This window comes from Hylobates moloch, unplaced genomic scaffold, assembly GCF_009828535.3.
Source record: "Hylobates moloch isolate HMO894 unplaced genomic scaffold, HMol_V3 SCAFFOLD_1, whole genome shotgun sequence".
Taxonomy (NCBI): domain Eukaryota; kingdom Metazoa; phylum Chordata; class Mammalia; order Primates; family Hylobatidae; genus Hylobates; species Hylobates moloch.
The window spans coordinates 201,243,186-201,259,040 of NW_026652276.1; the positions used below are offsets into that span (position 1 = coordinate 201,243,186).

The 15,855-nt window shown below is 32.9% G+C and overlaps 1 protein-coding gene and 1 long non-coding RNA gene across 2 annotated transcripts in view; one reads left to right on the plus strand and one right to left on the minus strand.

Annotated features, from left to right (window-relative positions):
• The window catches only part of KCND2 (potassium voltage-gated channel subfamily D member 2), a 489,044-nt gene that overhangs the window by 42,644 nt on the left and 430,545 nt on the right, over positions 1–15,855 (plus strand). The gene's annotated exons all lie outside the window — the stretch shown is intronic.
• LOC131380939 (uncharacterized) overlaps positions 1–15,855 on the minus strand; it is a 58,026-nt gene that overhangs the window by 38,766 nt on the left and 3,405 nt on the right. The window contains exon 2 of the long non-coding RNA XR_009209244.1: positions 14,363–14,428. This is a non-coding gene — a long non-coding RNA (uncharacterized LOC131380939). The remainder of the gene's footprint in view (positions 1–14,362; positions 14,429–15,855) is intronic.

Sequence of the window (15,855 nt, forward strand, 5' to 3'; positions counted from 1 at the left end):
TTTTTTTGGTTAGATTAAGGCAAAGAGAAAAGATAATATGGTTCTCTTTTTTTCCCTAACTCTAGGTTAAAAGACTAATTAGTAAAATTGATAATGTATGGACAGTGTGGGAGAATAAATGCGTAATCAAATTAGTGCTTAGTAATTATTTGGCATTTCATACATTTTATTGTGTTTATACCACACTATCATAAAGAATAAATTATAAATCCTATTTTATGCACAGATAAACAGACTTTAGAGGCTTGACTGGTCATTCATACAGCTAATATATGTCAGGGCCTGTATAAGCGATGGATCTGTATACAACATGAAGGATGCCTGAATAATTACAAATTTGTTGTCTCTATAGTATAATATTACAATGCAAAGCAATGAATAATGGTAGTCCATTGTCAAGATAAAGGTTATGTAACTTGAAATCTATAGTAGTCTCTACATAGATGTGGATGAATCCACATTGAATATGAAAGTATACAAAATGTTATTTAAAAAAATTTAGTATGTTAAATTTCATCTCCTCATTAGCTGTTATACCTTGCAAGCTTAAGTCATAGAGCTCTTTCTTTACTGAAATAATGCATGTCATCACCACTGAAACTTTTTTTTAAAAGAAAGCATGCACAGCACACACATGCACACATACACACACATACACGATTTATGGAAGATATAAAAAGTACAATTGTTGAAAGATATATGGAAGTAAGTTATCAATTTACCAATTGATTACAGCTTAGTTCAACTTAAATTGCTTTGTAAAGGGAAAAAAAAGCATCTATTAATATGATTTATTTCAGATCCATGCAAGTTTGAAAGAATCAAATCTCTCTGAGCATTTCATTAGGGTTTCTGCTGTCTTCCACCTTCCCCACCACCATTCCTTGACAAGCTTAACTCTCAGCCACAAAGGGAGAGTTTGAACAGACCCAAGAGTTTTCTGTGGGAATTTGTGCATCTGTGGGAAACAGTACTTGACTTCATATTTACTAAACTTGAATCTGAAAAATCCTTTTTCTACATAGCATGGATGCTTCTCAGTGTCTCTAGGCAGTTAAGCCCTAAGGGTATCTTTAGGGTAACACAGTGGAACCAGAAACAACGTAAACCTTGAATTTTCCACAGGAAAACAAAGGGCTAAGGATTAGAATGACACCTACATTGTATACTTCTCCAGTGAATCTCGGTATCAATTATTTTGCCAGATACAGAAAATAACACACATAGTGCCTATGAAATTTCCGACAAATTCTGGTGCCACCCTTATGGGATAGTCCCTAAAGCCCCCAGAAAGTCAGTCACTTGAAATAGTTCCCCTCTATCAGCATATCGTAAATTTCATAGTCATAAATCATTGTTGTCAATGTAGGGAAAGTCAAGCAGTGAGACACGAAATGTCTTGTGGTTTTCCCATAAGCAGTGTATGTGTGTGTATGTGTGTGTGTGTGTGTAATATTTGAGATTTTTAAGACATAGTGAGATGGACTAAAAATTTGATCCATTGAAAACTGATGAAAATTGAAGATGATTGAATCTTTAGGTAACATTTCCAAAGGTGTTTGTGGATGTATCAGAATTCCAGATTTCTGGAGGGAGGAGGCACACATTGAAACATAAAGAAGGAAAGTGTACAAAAACAAATTCATACATACCTTAAAAATTCATTGATGGTGCTCAAAGGAGGAAAAGGTGGAAATATTTGTTTATTCCAAAAAACTAAATACATTCATGGTTCATAATAGATCATAAAAAACTAAAATTTGGCGTTTATCTTCCATTTTAGAAACCTAAAAGAAAAAACTATACTCTTTTACATTTGCCTTAACATCTCTGTCAAGAGTTGGAAATCCAGGTGCTTCTGCTTTCTGTACCACTTTTCTTTGCGCCTATTAAAATTCCAGTTTTGCTTTGAGAGAAAGAAGAATGATTCTACTTCTTAGAATATTTAGCTAGCTATGTGATGCAGAGGCAATTTTCAGATTTACATTCTTATCACTGCTTCTGTAAGCTCAATTATTTTAACAAGGTCTTTCCAATTTCCCCTAATGTTTTTCATAACTACCTTGAACTTACATTTAAATCAAAACTCATTTGTGAAATAACTCATTTCTCCTAGACTTTTGAAGCTTTCAGCATCACACGTGTAGGAAGTTATTGTTTCTATGTGTAAAAGTTTGGTGTAAATGTTTCCTTTTTATTCCAATGAATTTATTAAGTGTTAGCCAAAGCCATTCACGTAAATTTTAGGTTTGCATTTTTATTAGTTTATTTTCAATTTATGTTGACATATTGGCCACTTATTCTGATTACGATGAAAAAACACTAAACTAAGACTTTAGAACAGGTGTTCTAGAAATGTCCATGTGTAAATTTTTTCATTTGACTAAGAATGATATCATTTTTTTGTTGTACTGAATTATTGTACTTTATGTTAAGGATAAAAAAAAGTCAGATTGTGACATCCTAATTGCAGATAATTTTTTTTGTTTTTGAGACGAGGTCTCACTTCATCACTAGGCTGGAGTGTAGTGGTGCAATCTCAGCTCACTGCAACCTCTGCCTCCTGGGTTCAAGCGATTGTCCTGCCCCAACCTCCCGAGTAGCTGGGACTATAGACACATTCAACAATGCCCAGCTGATTTTTTGTATTTTTAGTAGAGACGAGGTTTCACCCTGTCAGCCAGGATGGTCTTGATCTCCTGACCCCGTGATCCACCCACCTCGGCCTCCCGAAGTGCTGGAATTACAGGTGTGAGCCACCACGCTGGGCCCTAATTGCAGATAATTTTTATGAATCATTTATATATTCAATACTTCATTGAACAGAAGTATTATATATATCAAAGTTCTTCAATAAACTGTTAGGAATACTTTGACCTGCTTTTATTATGAATTGTAAATGTTCTGGAAAAAACATCAAAATGATGGCATCAAATTCTCTAACATATGCATTAATTGTAAATTACGTAATTTTTGTATTAATATTTCATTAACCTTTACAGTATTTCAACCACTATGTATATATATGTATCATACCTAACTCATGGCAATTGTGTCTTTAATGATTACATTTTTCTCCAAAAAAGGAATGCATTATACTTTTTCTGTATTCAATGTGAATTATGTATGTTTTACCAACAACATCTCATTCTAATTAAAAGTACCTATTACATTATTTAGTTCTAATATACCTTATTAGTTACGAGTTACCCAAAATTTAAGGATAGGTTTAGAATACTGCAAAGTACAACAAATTGGTTTTCATCCTTATACTTCATCCCCATTTGATTTGTGTGACTCTGTGATATGGCTGAGATTACAGTACATGGCTTCAGAAATTAAATTGTCTTTAGAGATTATTGCTGCTGTGCATGTGTAATTAAGTGTGCTCATTATTGTCTATAAAGCCGTAAAACCCCACAGTTTTATGGGAACAATATAAAGCCAATGATTTCAAATCAATCAGTTGGAGAGAATTCTGAGATGTTCCAACAATTAGTTTTGTGAAAAACTTTAAGATACACCATCTTCCTGCAGTCAGCCTAGATAGAGAAAGCAGTAAAGGCTCTGCCATATTAATTAAACAAGCATTCATTAAGCACCTGCTGTGTATTTGCCACCTTGTTCTCTAAGGTGTGAAGGTTGATGTCAGAGATGTCGGAGGGTTATGAAATGTTAGGTTTGAAAAGAATTTTAGAGAAAATCTTGGCTAATTTTTATTCTTTATTGCTGAGACCTGGAAAATGCAAGTGACTTCAGTTCTCACATCTAAAATTAGTATCAACACTAGAATTAGAATGCACAAGAGAAAACAAAATTATATTGAGTGGACCTAAGAGTCAGAGTGGGTGTTGGGTTGACTACCAATAGTAAAGTGTAAACTGTAAAAATTACATAGTGATGCCATAGGAAGCAAAGTCAAAGAATGATTACATATAAAATTTGATTTATATCACTAAGTCTAGATCATAATCCTAGGCTCTTTCAGAAATAATGTTGAATAATCTCATTGATTCTATATGAACGATGAATAGCATTCTCTGTGAATTGGGGCACTCACAATGACCAAAACTGTGCCGAATCAATACTTTTATAATACTTTAAATTTAATAAATTATAACATCAATCACAACACTTATGTGTTTTGCAACATATTTATTTGCTTTGATAGCATTGTTACTTGTTCATTTGGCCTGGAAAATTCCTTGAAATAACTCCATGGTGTTCTAAATCCAGAGATTGAGAACTAAATAAAAGCTAATGAGAAAGTTTCTTCTTCAGTGGTGTATTTAACATTTTAGTGCTTCAGGATTAACTTCCAGGTCTCATATTATGAAGAAATACCAGAAAGGAAATACTTTTTACCAATATAAACAAATGAAGTTCATACTGAATACTAGCATATCAGATTCAGAAGATAGCTTTCCACGTTTGTACTGATCTTTGGAACAATGCATTAAACATTTAGAAACAAATAGAACATCATTCACTTGTTGGGTGAATAGGAAGATTAAACATAGCAATAGAAGATTAAACAAACTAACCTTATGGTAAACTTCAAATATTGTAAAGATTTGTAGTTTAAAATATTCACCTATAATTTTGTACTAGTATCATCACTACAATTCAACAAATTTGGTCAGTTTTCCTTTCACCTATTACTTCTCACCCCTCTCTTTCCCTATCATAGTTTTACTACACGGAAGCATCAGAGCATTTAATTTTATATTTTCTGAGCTATGTTTCCTTCCCATTAAGCTAGTTAATAAAGATGACTCTATTATCTTTCTTCCTGAATGAACTCTAAGTTTGCTATTTGGTTTTTTTCTTATTTCCTCTAAGGCCCTAAAATAATCGCAGGCATCCCTCCAAAATCATTGTGGAATAACAAGGGCATAGCTATAGAGGTACTTTTTATTTTTAATAGACAAGTAGAAAAAATTACACATTTTTAAACAAAAAAATCAAGTCAGAAATGGGACACATACCTTGCATTTACTCTTCCACACATATACTTTCTATATTAGAATAGACATTCTTATTAACATTAGGCACAGTCTCTGGGAGTTCAAATTTCTTCATATAGTAGATAATCTTTTAGACATATTGGTTATGAAAAGGAAGGAGAATTGGATACAGTAACCCAGAAGCAAGTTCTTTTTCTGCTTCTAAAGGCAGGTCAAAATAAATAACACTCTTGCTGATATATCTAAAATGTACCATGTTTTTACCTCTTCTTGATTTAAGCCATTGAAACAACACAGTAATTTCAAACATTTCAGAATCATTTCAAAAATATTGTCAAGGTAATCAGATAGCCAAGAAAATAAGTTGTGTCAAGAAACTAAAGATATAATTTAATGTAATTATGGTATTTTTTCCATTCTTAATATAAACATTTTGCCCTCCATTTAACATAGTAGAAGCCATATAATCAATATTATATTATATGTTTTTAATCTGTATATTCTAAGTAGTACCATGCTACTTTTAAAGCCACGCAATTTTTTGTTTTTTGTTCTTCTTTAACATGCAGAGTTTAGTTGGTTAGCATTGAATGTTAGAGAGCATATATTATTTTAAGCCCATGAAAATGCAAAAGGGCAAGATTATTAATTTGATTTAAATAAATACTGAAATTAAAATGTATTGAGTCACTCGGTCTACCTGAGTGGTCCTGTTTCATCTTGCACTTGTCAGTTGGTACTACTTGTACAATAACAAACATTGAAAAAAATTTGAATTGGGAGTATATGCCAGACACTGGAGATACATGGAAATTAAGTAGGGGAGACAGGCACATAATATAGTAATATAAGGATAATAATGGATTGTACAGAAGTACAGAGGTGTTACAAAGCAAATTATTATATCTGCAAAGGAGAGTTAAGGAAAGATTAACTTCTATAAGATGTGTCACTTTGGTCTAGCCTAGTACAATGGATGTGACCCTACCATTGTCTAAGATTGGAATGGGCACCCAGGGACTAGCAGATGTGAAACCTGTAAGTGTGAGAATTTGGCATGTCCAAGGAATGGCAAGTGGTTCAGTGTGTGTGAAGCTTACAGTGCAGCCAGGGTGAAGAGATGTAGGCGGCAAATTAGGGAAAAGGCCTTTCCACTCTACAAAAGGACTTTCACTTTATCCTGTCAAAGACAGGGGATCACTAAGGAATTTCAAGACAAGAAGTAACAATGTAGCTGCACTTTGGAAAATTGATTGAAGTGGGGTTGACATTGAAAGCAGGAAAGCCAATTAAAAGTTTATTGTAGTGGTTTCAAAGGAAGAAAATGAGAGTGAATATGTAGTAAAGAAGAGAGACATGTTTAGAAAGCAAAAGCAAAGAACTAAGAGTCTAAGTGGAAATAGGATTCAGAGGAAGGGAGGTGATTGCTCTGTCGCTAACCTGGCTGATAGAGTCAGGGGTAGAACCATTAATCAAAATACAGAAATGCAGGAAGAGCAAGTTTATTGGAGAACATAAGTTCACTGGGGGTATATTAAGGTTAAAGCGTCTGTGGAAATGTAAGCTTCCTGCAAGGAAATAGCTTGTGAATGAGTGAAAAATTTTTCAGTTGGCTTTTGTTTCCAAGTTTAGAATCTAGGTCAGAAGTGAGTGTTTGACAGTGCCCAATTCATAATACCTTCCCAGCATTAAATGCTAACCTTTTTTCCTGTATGTATACATTTGTAAATTAATCAATTCAAGATATTTTTGTAGATTTTTGCTATGTAGGCACTGTATATATATCAGTAAAGAACACAGCCTCAGCCCACCACTATTTTAATTTAGTAGGAAATACCAAGAAGTAAACTAATAATCATAATAATGTGTGACAAGTGCAGATTTACTACATTATCATATGCAGTTACATCTACCTTTGTTTTTTCTGTATTCATCTTTGGATTTTATTTTGTTTTGTTTTGTTTTTGTGTTGTTACATTGTTCAGGCATGTCTTGAACTGACCTTAAGCAATCCTCCTCCCTCAGCCTCCCAAAGCTTCAGTATTATAGGCATGAGCCACTGCTCCTGGCCTAGGATTATTTATTTGTTAGAAAGTTACTGATTGTTAACATAATTTGTCTAAGGGCTTTATATTTTTGGATATCAATATGCTTTGTTTATTTAAAAATTTATTGTCCACTTATATTTGAATATTATTTGTTTTTCTTGTTATTGAAACTATAAAAATCTGTTTATACTTTTAAAATATCTCATATTAGAGATTACAAAGGTGAAAGTACATTGCATTGTGCCTAGCATGGAATATACACACAAGCAACACTTTTTTCTTCCATTTATTGACTTCGCTCTGGAGTCCTTTTCTTTACATATACTGCCTAATGTTCTTTTTATGTCCAGCATGCTTGCTGTTCCATATTTCATGATTAAGTCTTTAAAGAAACCAAATTTTAGGTATCTTTCTGTCCTCACCAACCTAATCACAGTTAATCATTTCTCAATAAGCATTTGTTGAATACTCACAGTATAACATTCAGAAGATGCTAAAATACATAAAATATGTTCCAAGTGCAGTATGGAAGCTCAGAGAAGATGATGTTAATATTAATGAGGAAATATCAGTAGGAAATTCCCACAGAAATATCTACAAAACATGATAAGGATATTGCAAGTAGAGAGAACAAGTTAATGATTCATAGGCATTAAATTATGTGTATTAAAAACAAAGTAAAAAATCACAAATACCTTTAAATTTATAAAATAAAGAAAACTTAATATCAAGTAAATTAAATATTGATATTGCAGTAAAAAACCTTTTTTTTAAAAAAAGCATAATTAAAATCGATGGAGGAAATAAGATGTCCTATTTCATAGCACTTTTCTATGTCAAATATAAGCTACTTGGATTTAATAGGCATATAACATTTAGAAATATAATGTAAATCAGCAGCCACTTGTTCTATATTACTTTGCAGATGGGGAAACTGAGACTCACAGATATAAATTGCTTCATGTAGGTAGCTCATCCTCAGTGAAAGGATAGAAACAAAACCCAACTCCCTTTCTTTGTCTACTGCTGTTTCTGCTAAATATCATTGACAGGTATAGCATAAGTTAAAGTTGATAGTATTTTAAGGAATACAGTTCATAAAGCAAACAAAATTGTTTCTAGTTATTTCTAATGTAACTTATGGTTGTGATTCTATAATTTTGCATAGTTTGCATAATGAGATGTTATGCATATTTCAGATATTTTTTCATTTACAAAGGAAATATTTATTTTAATCTTGTCACTGGCATTGTCTAACATTTAAAAAGTCTCCATAATCCTGTTCTCTGGGTGTTAACTCTGGTTAAGAATGAAAGATGGCACTCTTCTGTGTAGCTAGTTGTTAGCATTTTCTGTGTTTTGAGTAAAACTCAGTAGCTTTGTCTTTTGTTAAAAGAAAATCTGTTTGAATACATGGTGTTTAAGGGTTAGATCAATCAATTCTTGGTTTTTTATCTAGTGCCATTAAATTGAAAATTTTAAATTAGATTCTAGATATTACTAAAATGAATGCTTTACTTTAATTATAATTTTCTGATTTATAGTATAAAATAAATAGTTTTAAAACAAAGTCATTGATCAGCACAATGATATTTTGTTTTTAAGTTCTGGGATACATGTGCAGAACCAGCAGGTTTGTTACATAGGTATACATGTGCTATGGTGGTTTGCTGCACCTATCAACCCATCATCTAGGTTTCAAGCCTTGCATGCATTAGGTATTTGTCCTAATACTCTCCCTCCCTTTACCTCCCACCCCCAAGAGGCCCTGGTGTGTGATGTTCTCCTACCTGTGCCCTGTGTACTCATTATTCAACTCCCACTTATAAGTGAGAACATGCGGTGTTTGGTTTTCTGTTCCTGTGTTAGTTTGGATTAGCATGATGGTTTTAATTAATAGGTGAAAATAATAACTTGGAAGAAAAACTGATAGTATTTTAAAAATAGAACCAGCCATTTAAAAAAAGTGGTGTTGGTTTGAGTTGACATTTTTGGAGTTTATGACCACTGAGGTGGCATTGATGTGTACTGCTATGTGGGGTCAAACTTTGGTCCTAAAGGAACCCTGTATTCACAGCAGGAGAAGAAAGCTGACATCAAAGGGAAAGCAGGAGAATAATAGTTCAATTACCAGTGAAATTAGGTACACTGGTTTTCAAAGTTTTTCTTAATTGTACAAATTGATTTTTTAAAGATATGAGCTTGATAAATGACATTTGGTTGGGCTCACATAAACACTTATAAATGAAAGTATCTTTGGGATCATTTTGTTTACTTAATGTATTTTTAAAATATCATTGTATAGAAATGTAAATACTTATACTGAGTAAACATAGAAGAGTTTATATATTAAATATGCACTTGATTGGGGAGGACTAAGGAAGAATGTACCTAGGCAGATGTTGCCTACTCTTCCTTTGGGCTGCCTAGAAAGAGCACTCTGATAAATTCAATGTAACTTTTTAAATACAGTTCATTAATAAATGTTTTATTACTTTATGACAGAGAGTGGAGTAGAGAAATGACACTCGTTTTAACTTTGTTCATTGACAGCTGGTAAACAAAGAGGCAGACATTTCTGGCTTAATTACAAAAAAAAGAAAAGTGATTACAATAATATTCATAATAATCTATTTTTAAGTGACTTTTTCGATTACAACAATATGCATAGATGTGCGTAAACATTCATGCATATTTATAAAGTAAAATCAAGACTAATTGGTAGCTCATTGTTGAAGGGAAAATATATTCTATCTTGTCTTCAAAATAGAGAATTAGAAGAACACTTCAAGAAAGTCGTGCAGATAATTATATTCAGATTATATGAGAATATGGATATAAAATGATTAAAATAAATATTAATTTTTTTATTCCACATGTTCTGAAAATATGTATGGAAATATAAATATTTGTATTTGTTTGTCTTTATCTTTTGTCTTTCCCACAGGAAAGTAAACTGCAGGAAAACAGCAATATGGTCTGCCTTGTTTACAGCAGCATAACCTTTACTACTAACAGTGTCTAGACCTTGGGGGTTGTTCAGTAAGCACTGATAGGTGAATGAGTGATATACTGAACTATCTAATAAGTGCAGAACAAAACAAATGTGATGTGTTGCCTTCATGTCTAATAGATGTGGTAGGGCTAGGATTTAAAAAATCAAATACTTACATCAATAAATATTTATTTACAATTGTTAAGTGATGAGGAAAAATGCCATATTTTTAGATTTGAATGTTACTTTTTGTTGACAATATATCTTTCTTACACGTTGTAATAAACTATGCAATCTACAAAGCTTACTATATTACTTAACTTTAGGATCAACAAGAGAAAAGATTTTAAACATGGACTCTATTACTTTTCTGGCAATTTACATTCTAGAATTAACAGTATGAGTTTGAGTATGGTTACCCCATGGTGACCTATTAGCAGAAAAGGTCTTTAGAGACTGCAGATGGTATAACACAGGATGTACATTAAACCTTTCGGATGTAGATGTGCCAACATAAGTTTTCACACACCAACTTAGGAGGAAACTTAATTATTACTAAATTCAGAATGTGTTTGTAAATGTTTTTATCTCCACATTTATCTAAAACATTACTTAATAGAGACCAGTTAACATTTAGAATTCCACCTCCTTCCTACGTATATGAAGAGTGATTCTCCCAAAACTGTAAATAGGAGTATTCATTATTTCAACACTATAGGCAAAGCCTTGCTAGAACCAATCCTGAATTGCAGCAACTAAAGAAATTTATGAATTAATAACACTATAGGAAATAATCAATTCTAATATGAGGTGCATAATATGCTATTTGACACATTTATAGCCTTCCTTGTATTTATTCAACTCTGTTTCATCAGGAAGGGATGGAAAATATGCAAACTCAGATCTTTGAAAGGAAGTACATTATAGTGCATATTGTCTAATCACTCTCACTGCAGAAGTTGCCTTTTTTTTTTTTTTTTAGAAAAGTTTTAAATATAACCTTCTTTTAAAAGCAAACTGTTCTTGGTCACTTAAAAGTTCTTGGGATTTATTTCTTAACTGAGTTACATGTAAAACTTTTTGAAAATATTTATTCTATAAGATGTTCCATGTCCTGCTGAGCCTTTTCTTCCTTGGTTGAGTTTGAGAACATGCCGTAGCAACTATGTCCCTAAATCTGCAGATCGCAATGAGCACCTACCAAGCTCTACAGCACATAATCACCTATGGAGAACTTTTTCTTAATTTCTCTCAGTTACTTCCTGTCATTATTCTGCCTGCTACATCCGTTGTATTTCATGATACAATGTCATGGCATTCCCAACTGGACCTGGTGGTGGTATTGTTCAATAGCTCAGTCTTTATTGATAGAGTTTCCATTGCTTAGTTCCATACAGAGCTCTTATGAGGTATTGTTATTGAAAGAGTTCCAGGGTGTTTAGGTAGGCAAATTCATTATTAATTTTTTACTTGATACTTGATAGTATTTATTGGATATTAACTTTGTGCTAGGCTCTGTGAATTATCTCATCTAGTTTTTAGAAAAAAAAAAACAATTGGGGTTAGCATAAAAGGTCTTTAGAGATTACATTTTATTATCCTCATTTTATAGATGAAGATTCTGGCAGTTACAGAGTTAAAGTAACTTTCCAACAGCCATTCAGCTAGTAAATATCGAAGTTGACAGTTTAACCAGGATAGTCTCTTTCCTATGTAAGCATGCTTAAGGACTATGCTAGGAATAGATGATGATGATGATGTGTTACAAACTCAAGAGAAAACATTTTATCTTAAATAGTGAATGAGTGAATTAGTACATAAAATGTATCTTAACACCAAAGAAAGGGAGGAAAAAATTATCAAAATATGGTGGTAAATTTCTGATCTACAGGTAGCTTATCTTTCATTTTTACATTTTCTTCTTATGTTCAAAATAGGGAAATCATTTTCTGAGCTTGTGTATAAGAAACATAGATTTTAAATATACATTAGAAATTAGTTATGTGTTCTTGATTGTGTAAATTATGCAAGTTAGCAGACGATATTTCAATAAACATATATTTAATAATGGTGAAACTCAGCTTTCAGTATTATTTAACAAATCATGTCTTTATCTCTCTAAAGTCATTTGGGAAATACCATAAAAATATCTTGCTATAAATTATTCAATTGGTTACTTATTTGCCCTGTCTTAATTCAGTTTTAAATTCCCTTAATCTAGATAATGGGCAGCTACTGCAATCTACTGTCATGGAAATAAAATAACATTTGGTGGAAAGATAAAACTGAAAGATAATTAAAATATAACTAGCTTAGTATTTTTTTTTTTTTTTTTTTTTGAGATGGAGTTTCACTCTTATTGCCCAGGCTGGAGTGCAATGGCATAATCTTGGGTCACTGCAACCTCCACCTCCTGGATTCAAGTGATTCTCCTATCTCAGCCTCCCGAGTAGCTGGGATTACAGGCGCCCACCACCATGCCCAGCTAATTTTTTGTATTTTTAGTAGAGACAGGGTTTTACCATGTTGGCCAGGCTGGTCTCAAACTCCTGACCTCAAGTGATCCACTCGCCTTGGCCTCCCAATGTGTAGCTTAGTATTTTTTTTATATCCACTCATACCTTCTGAATCAGGACCTTAATATGAATTTTCCTTGCCACCTGAAAATTAAATCTCCCAAGTGTTTATTCTGATGCTATTTTTGTTAAAATGATAAATTTAATAAATTTTGAAGGAAAAAAACTGTTGCTTTTCCTAGTTGAAAATTGAGGAATTTTGTTCAATAAAATGAGGGCTAATATATCTTTTCTGGTCATTTTGTCTTTTCTGAACTGACACTTGCTTTCTCAAGATTTTTTTGACAATGAGGGAACTATTCTTAGCTCCAGAATTTGCAGTGATTTGGTAAAATTCTTTCAAACTACCCTTAAACTGGATATTTTAGGTACCCAATAGTTGAATTAGTCTAGGCAGTGAAGGAAGTACTTTCTGCTGTTATCCATATGATTAAGAGTTTTAAAGAGTGCAGTGAATTTCTTAATTTAGACAAATGTGGAGAATGCTTGCTGATTGTGCTGCAAATTTGTCCAGGACTCATGTTGTTTAATTATTCATGACTTTAAAAGTAGCATACATTACAATTTTGCATCTGTAGATTATTAATAGAATGCTTTTTTAATAGGATGTTCACCACTGAGAAGTGTTTGTCATTTGTTAGTTTGCTTTGTTTTGCTATAAATAAAGATCTATAGAGGATGTATAGAATAATCAATCAATGTCTAGATTGACACTACCTGGGTTGAAAACTCAGCTCCCCATTCACTAGATATGTGAACCTTAGGTAAGCTTCTTAAACTTTTTTTCTGTCAGTTTCTTCCTCTCTAAAATGAAGGTAATAAAATACCTACTCTAGGTGAATGTAGTCAGGAAAAAAAAGAATGAACTAATCTATCTTAAATACTCAAGTGCCTGGCGCATAATAAAAAAAAAATAGGCCGGCGTGGTGGCTCACGCCTGCAATCCCAGCACTTTGGGAGGCTGAAGCAGGTGGATCACCTGAGGTCAGGAGTTCAAGACCAGCCTGCCCAACATGGAAAAACCCTGCCTCTACTAAAAATACAAAAAATTAGATGGGTGTGGTGGCAGGAACCTGTAATCCCAGCAACTTGGGAGGCTGAGGTAAGAGAATCGCTTGAACCTGGGAGCTGGAGGTTTCAGTGAGCCAAGATTGCGCCACTGCACTCCAGCCTGGGTGACAAGAGCGAAACTCTGTCTCAAAAAAAAAAAAAAAAAAAAGCATTAGCTAACATTGCTCTTCTCAATATAGTCCTTTTCATCAAACTCAAACAAAAGCTTAAGAAATAAGAAAAAAGCACTAGAAGCTGTGGTACTTATATTCATTATTCTATCAAAGGCAATGGATGGGTACCATTTTAGAATGAAAAATTATAGAATAATCTTGCAGGTGCAGAGCAATTAATATACGTAGATGTTTGGCTATTTTATTATTTTTTAATGCCACTGTTTCTAAAAATGCATGGTGCTTTCAAGACCTCAATAAGGATTTTAAAAATACAAACTATCAATGTTGTTAGTTATGTAAGATCCACAAAAACATCTAAATGAAATTAAAATGAGGAAAAAAAAATTTCCAACTGAAGATTGAAATAAAAAGAAGATGAAGTTGAAAATGTTTTAAAGAAAATAGTTTTTGTGTGATTCTTTGTTCTTTCTTAATCATTGTGTAAGATTTCAAAATAATATTATTTTCTTAGGCTTCGATATATTATGTTCTGAAAGTTAATCAGTCATAATAGTATAAAACATTTGAGGATATGTTTTTCCAAACTTACATTTTAACCATATGTTCCATTCCTTTTTCACTCTCATAATTAGAAAGATAGTCATGTTGCCTAGAACTTAAAAGAAAGAAAAAGAAAGTCATTTTGAAGCAAATTAATACTTTTTGGTTAAAATTAATCATTTTTGTGATTTTAATTTGTAACAGAAAAGGATCAAGGTAAAGGCCCTTTGCTTTTCCTTTCTTCCTTATCTCATTTTTTTGAAAAACAAATTCTTTTTAATTTTGATGTTTGTACATTTTTACCTTGGTAGTTTTTAAAATTATTTTATCCTTATCCTGGGATCCCAGAGATGCATTTTAATTACAAAAAAAAAGGAAAAAAGAAAAAGAGTGAGAGAGAGAAAAGAATTTGTGCATGCGTTATATTTGAGGGAGGTATGAGAAAAGTACATTTTGCTGGCATATACCATATTAGCAGAAACGATGAGATGATTGATTTTGTTTGTGTTAGTTTTCATAACCCCACAAGTAAGTGAAGAAATTAACAGTGATTATAAACTAATATCTATACTTATAATTTATCTTCTAGAACAATGTATGAAAAGTTGTCATATTAAAGGAAAAATGTCATCATAATGAATTACCTTGTGGGTAACTTGAAATAAGTGAAAATCTCCAAAGAACTCTCAAAAATCACCTTGATGTCTTGGCTGCATATTGTATCATATCCTAAGACTTTAAAATACCTTTATTTTATCCCATTATTTCTAGTCATAGGCTCCCCACTCTCCTTTTTTGTTTCTCTTTTAAAAAATTTATTTGTATTTTATTCTGCTGTTCGACTTTCAATTTATTCACTCCATTATCACCACCTCTTTGGAGAAGGGGATGTTGTAAAAGCCTTCTTCTACATCTTCCTCTTCCCTAGACTTTCGGTTGGCTTTAAAAATATCAGTGTCTAGAATGGCCATCATTAAAAAATCAGGAAACAACAGGTGCTGGAGAGGATGTGGAGAAATAGGAACACTTTTACACTGTTGGTGGGACTGTAAACTAGTTCAACCATTGTGGAAGTCAGTGTGGCGATTCCTCAGGGATCTCGAACTAGAAATACCATTTGACCCAGCCATCCCATTACTGGGTATATACCCAAAGGACTATAAATCATGCTGCTATAAAGACACATGCACACGTATGTTTATTGCGGCACTATTCACAATAGCAAAGAGTTGGAACCAACCCAAATGTCCAACAACGATAGACTGGATTAAGAAAATGTGGCACATATACACCATGGAATACTATGCAGCCATAAAAAATGATGAGTTCGTGTCCTTTGTAGGGACATGGAGGAAACTGGAAAACATCATTCTCAGTAAACTGTCACAAGGACAAAAAACCAAACACCGCATGTTCTCACTCATAGGTGGGAATTGAACAATGAGAACTCATGGACACAGGAAGGGGAACATCACACTCCGGGGACTGTTGTGGGGTGGGGGGAGGGGGGAGGGACAGCATTAGGAGATACACCTAATGCTA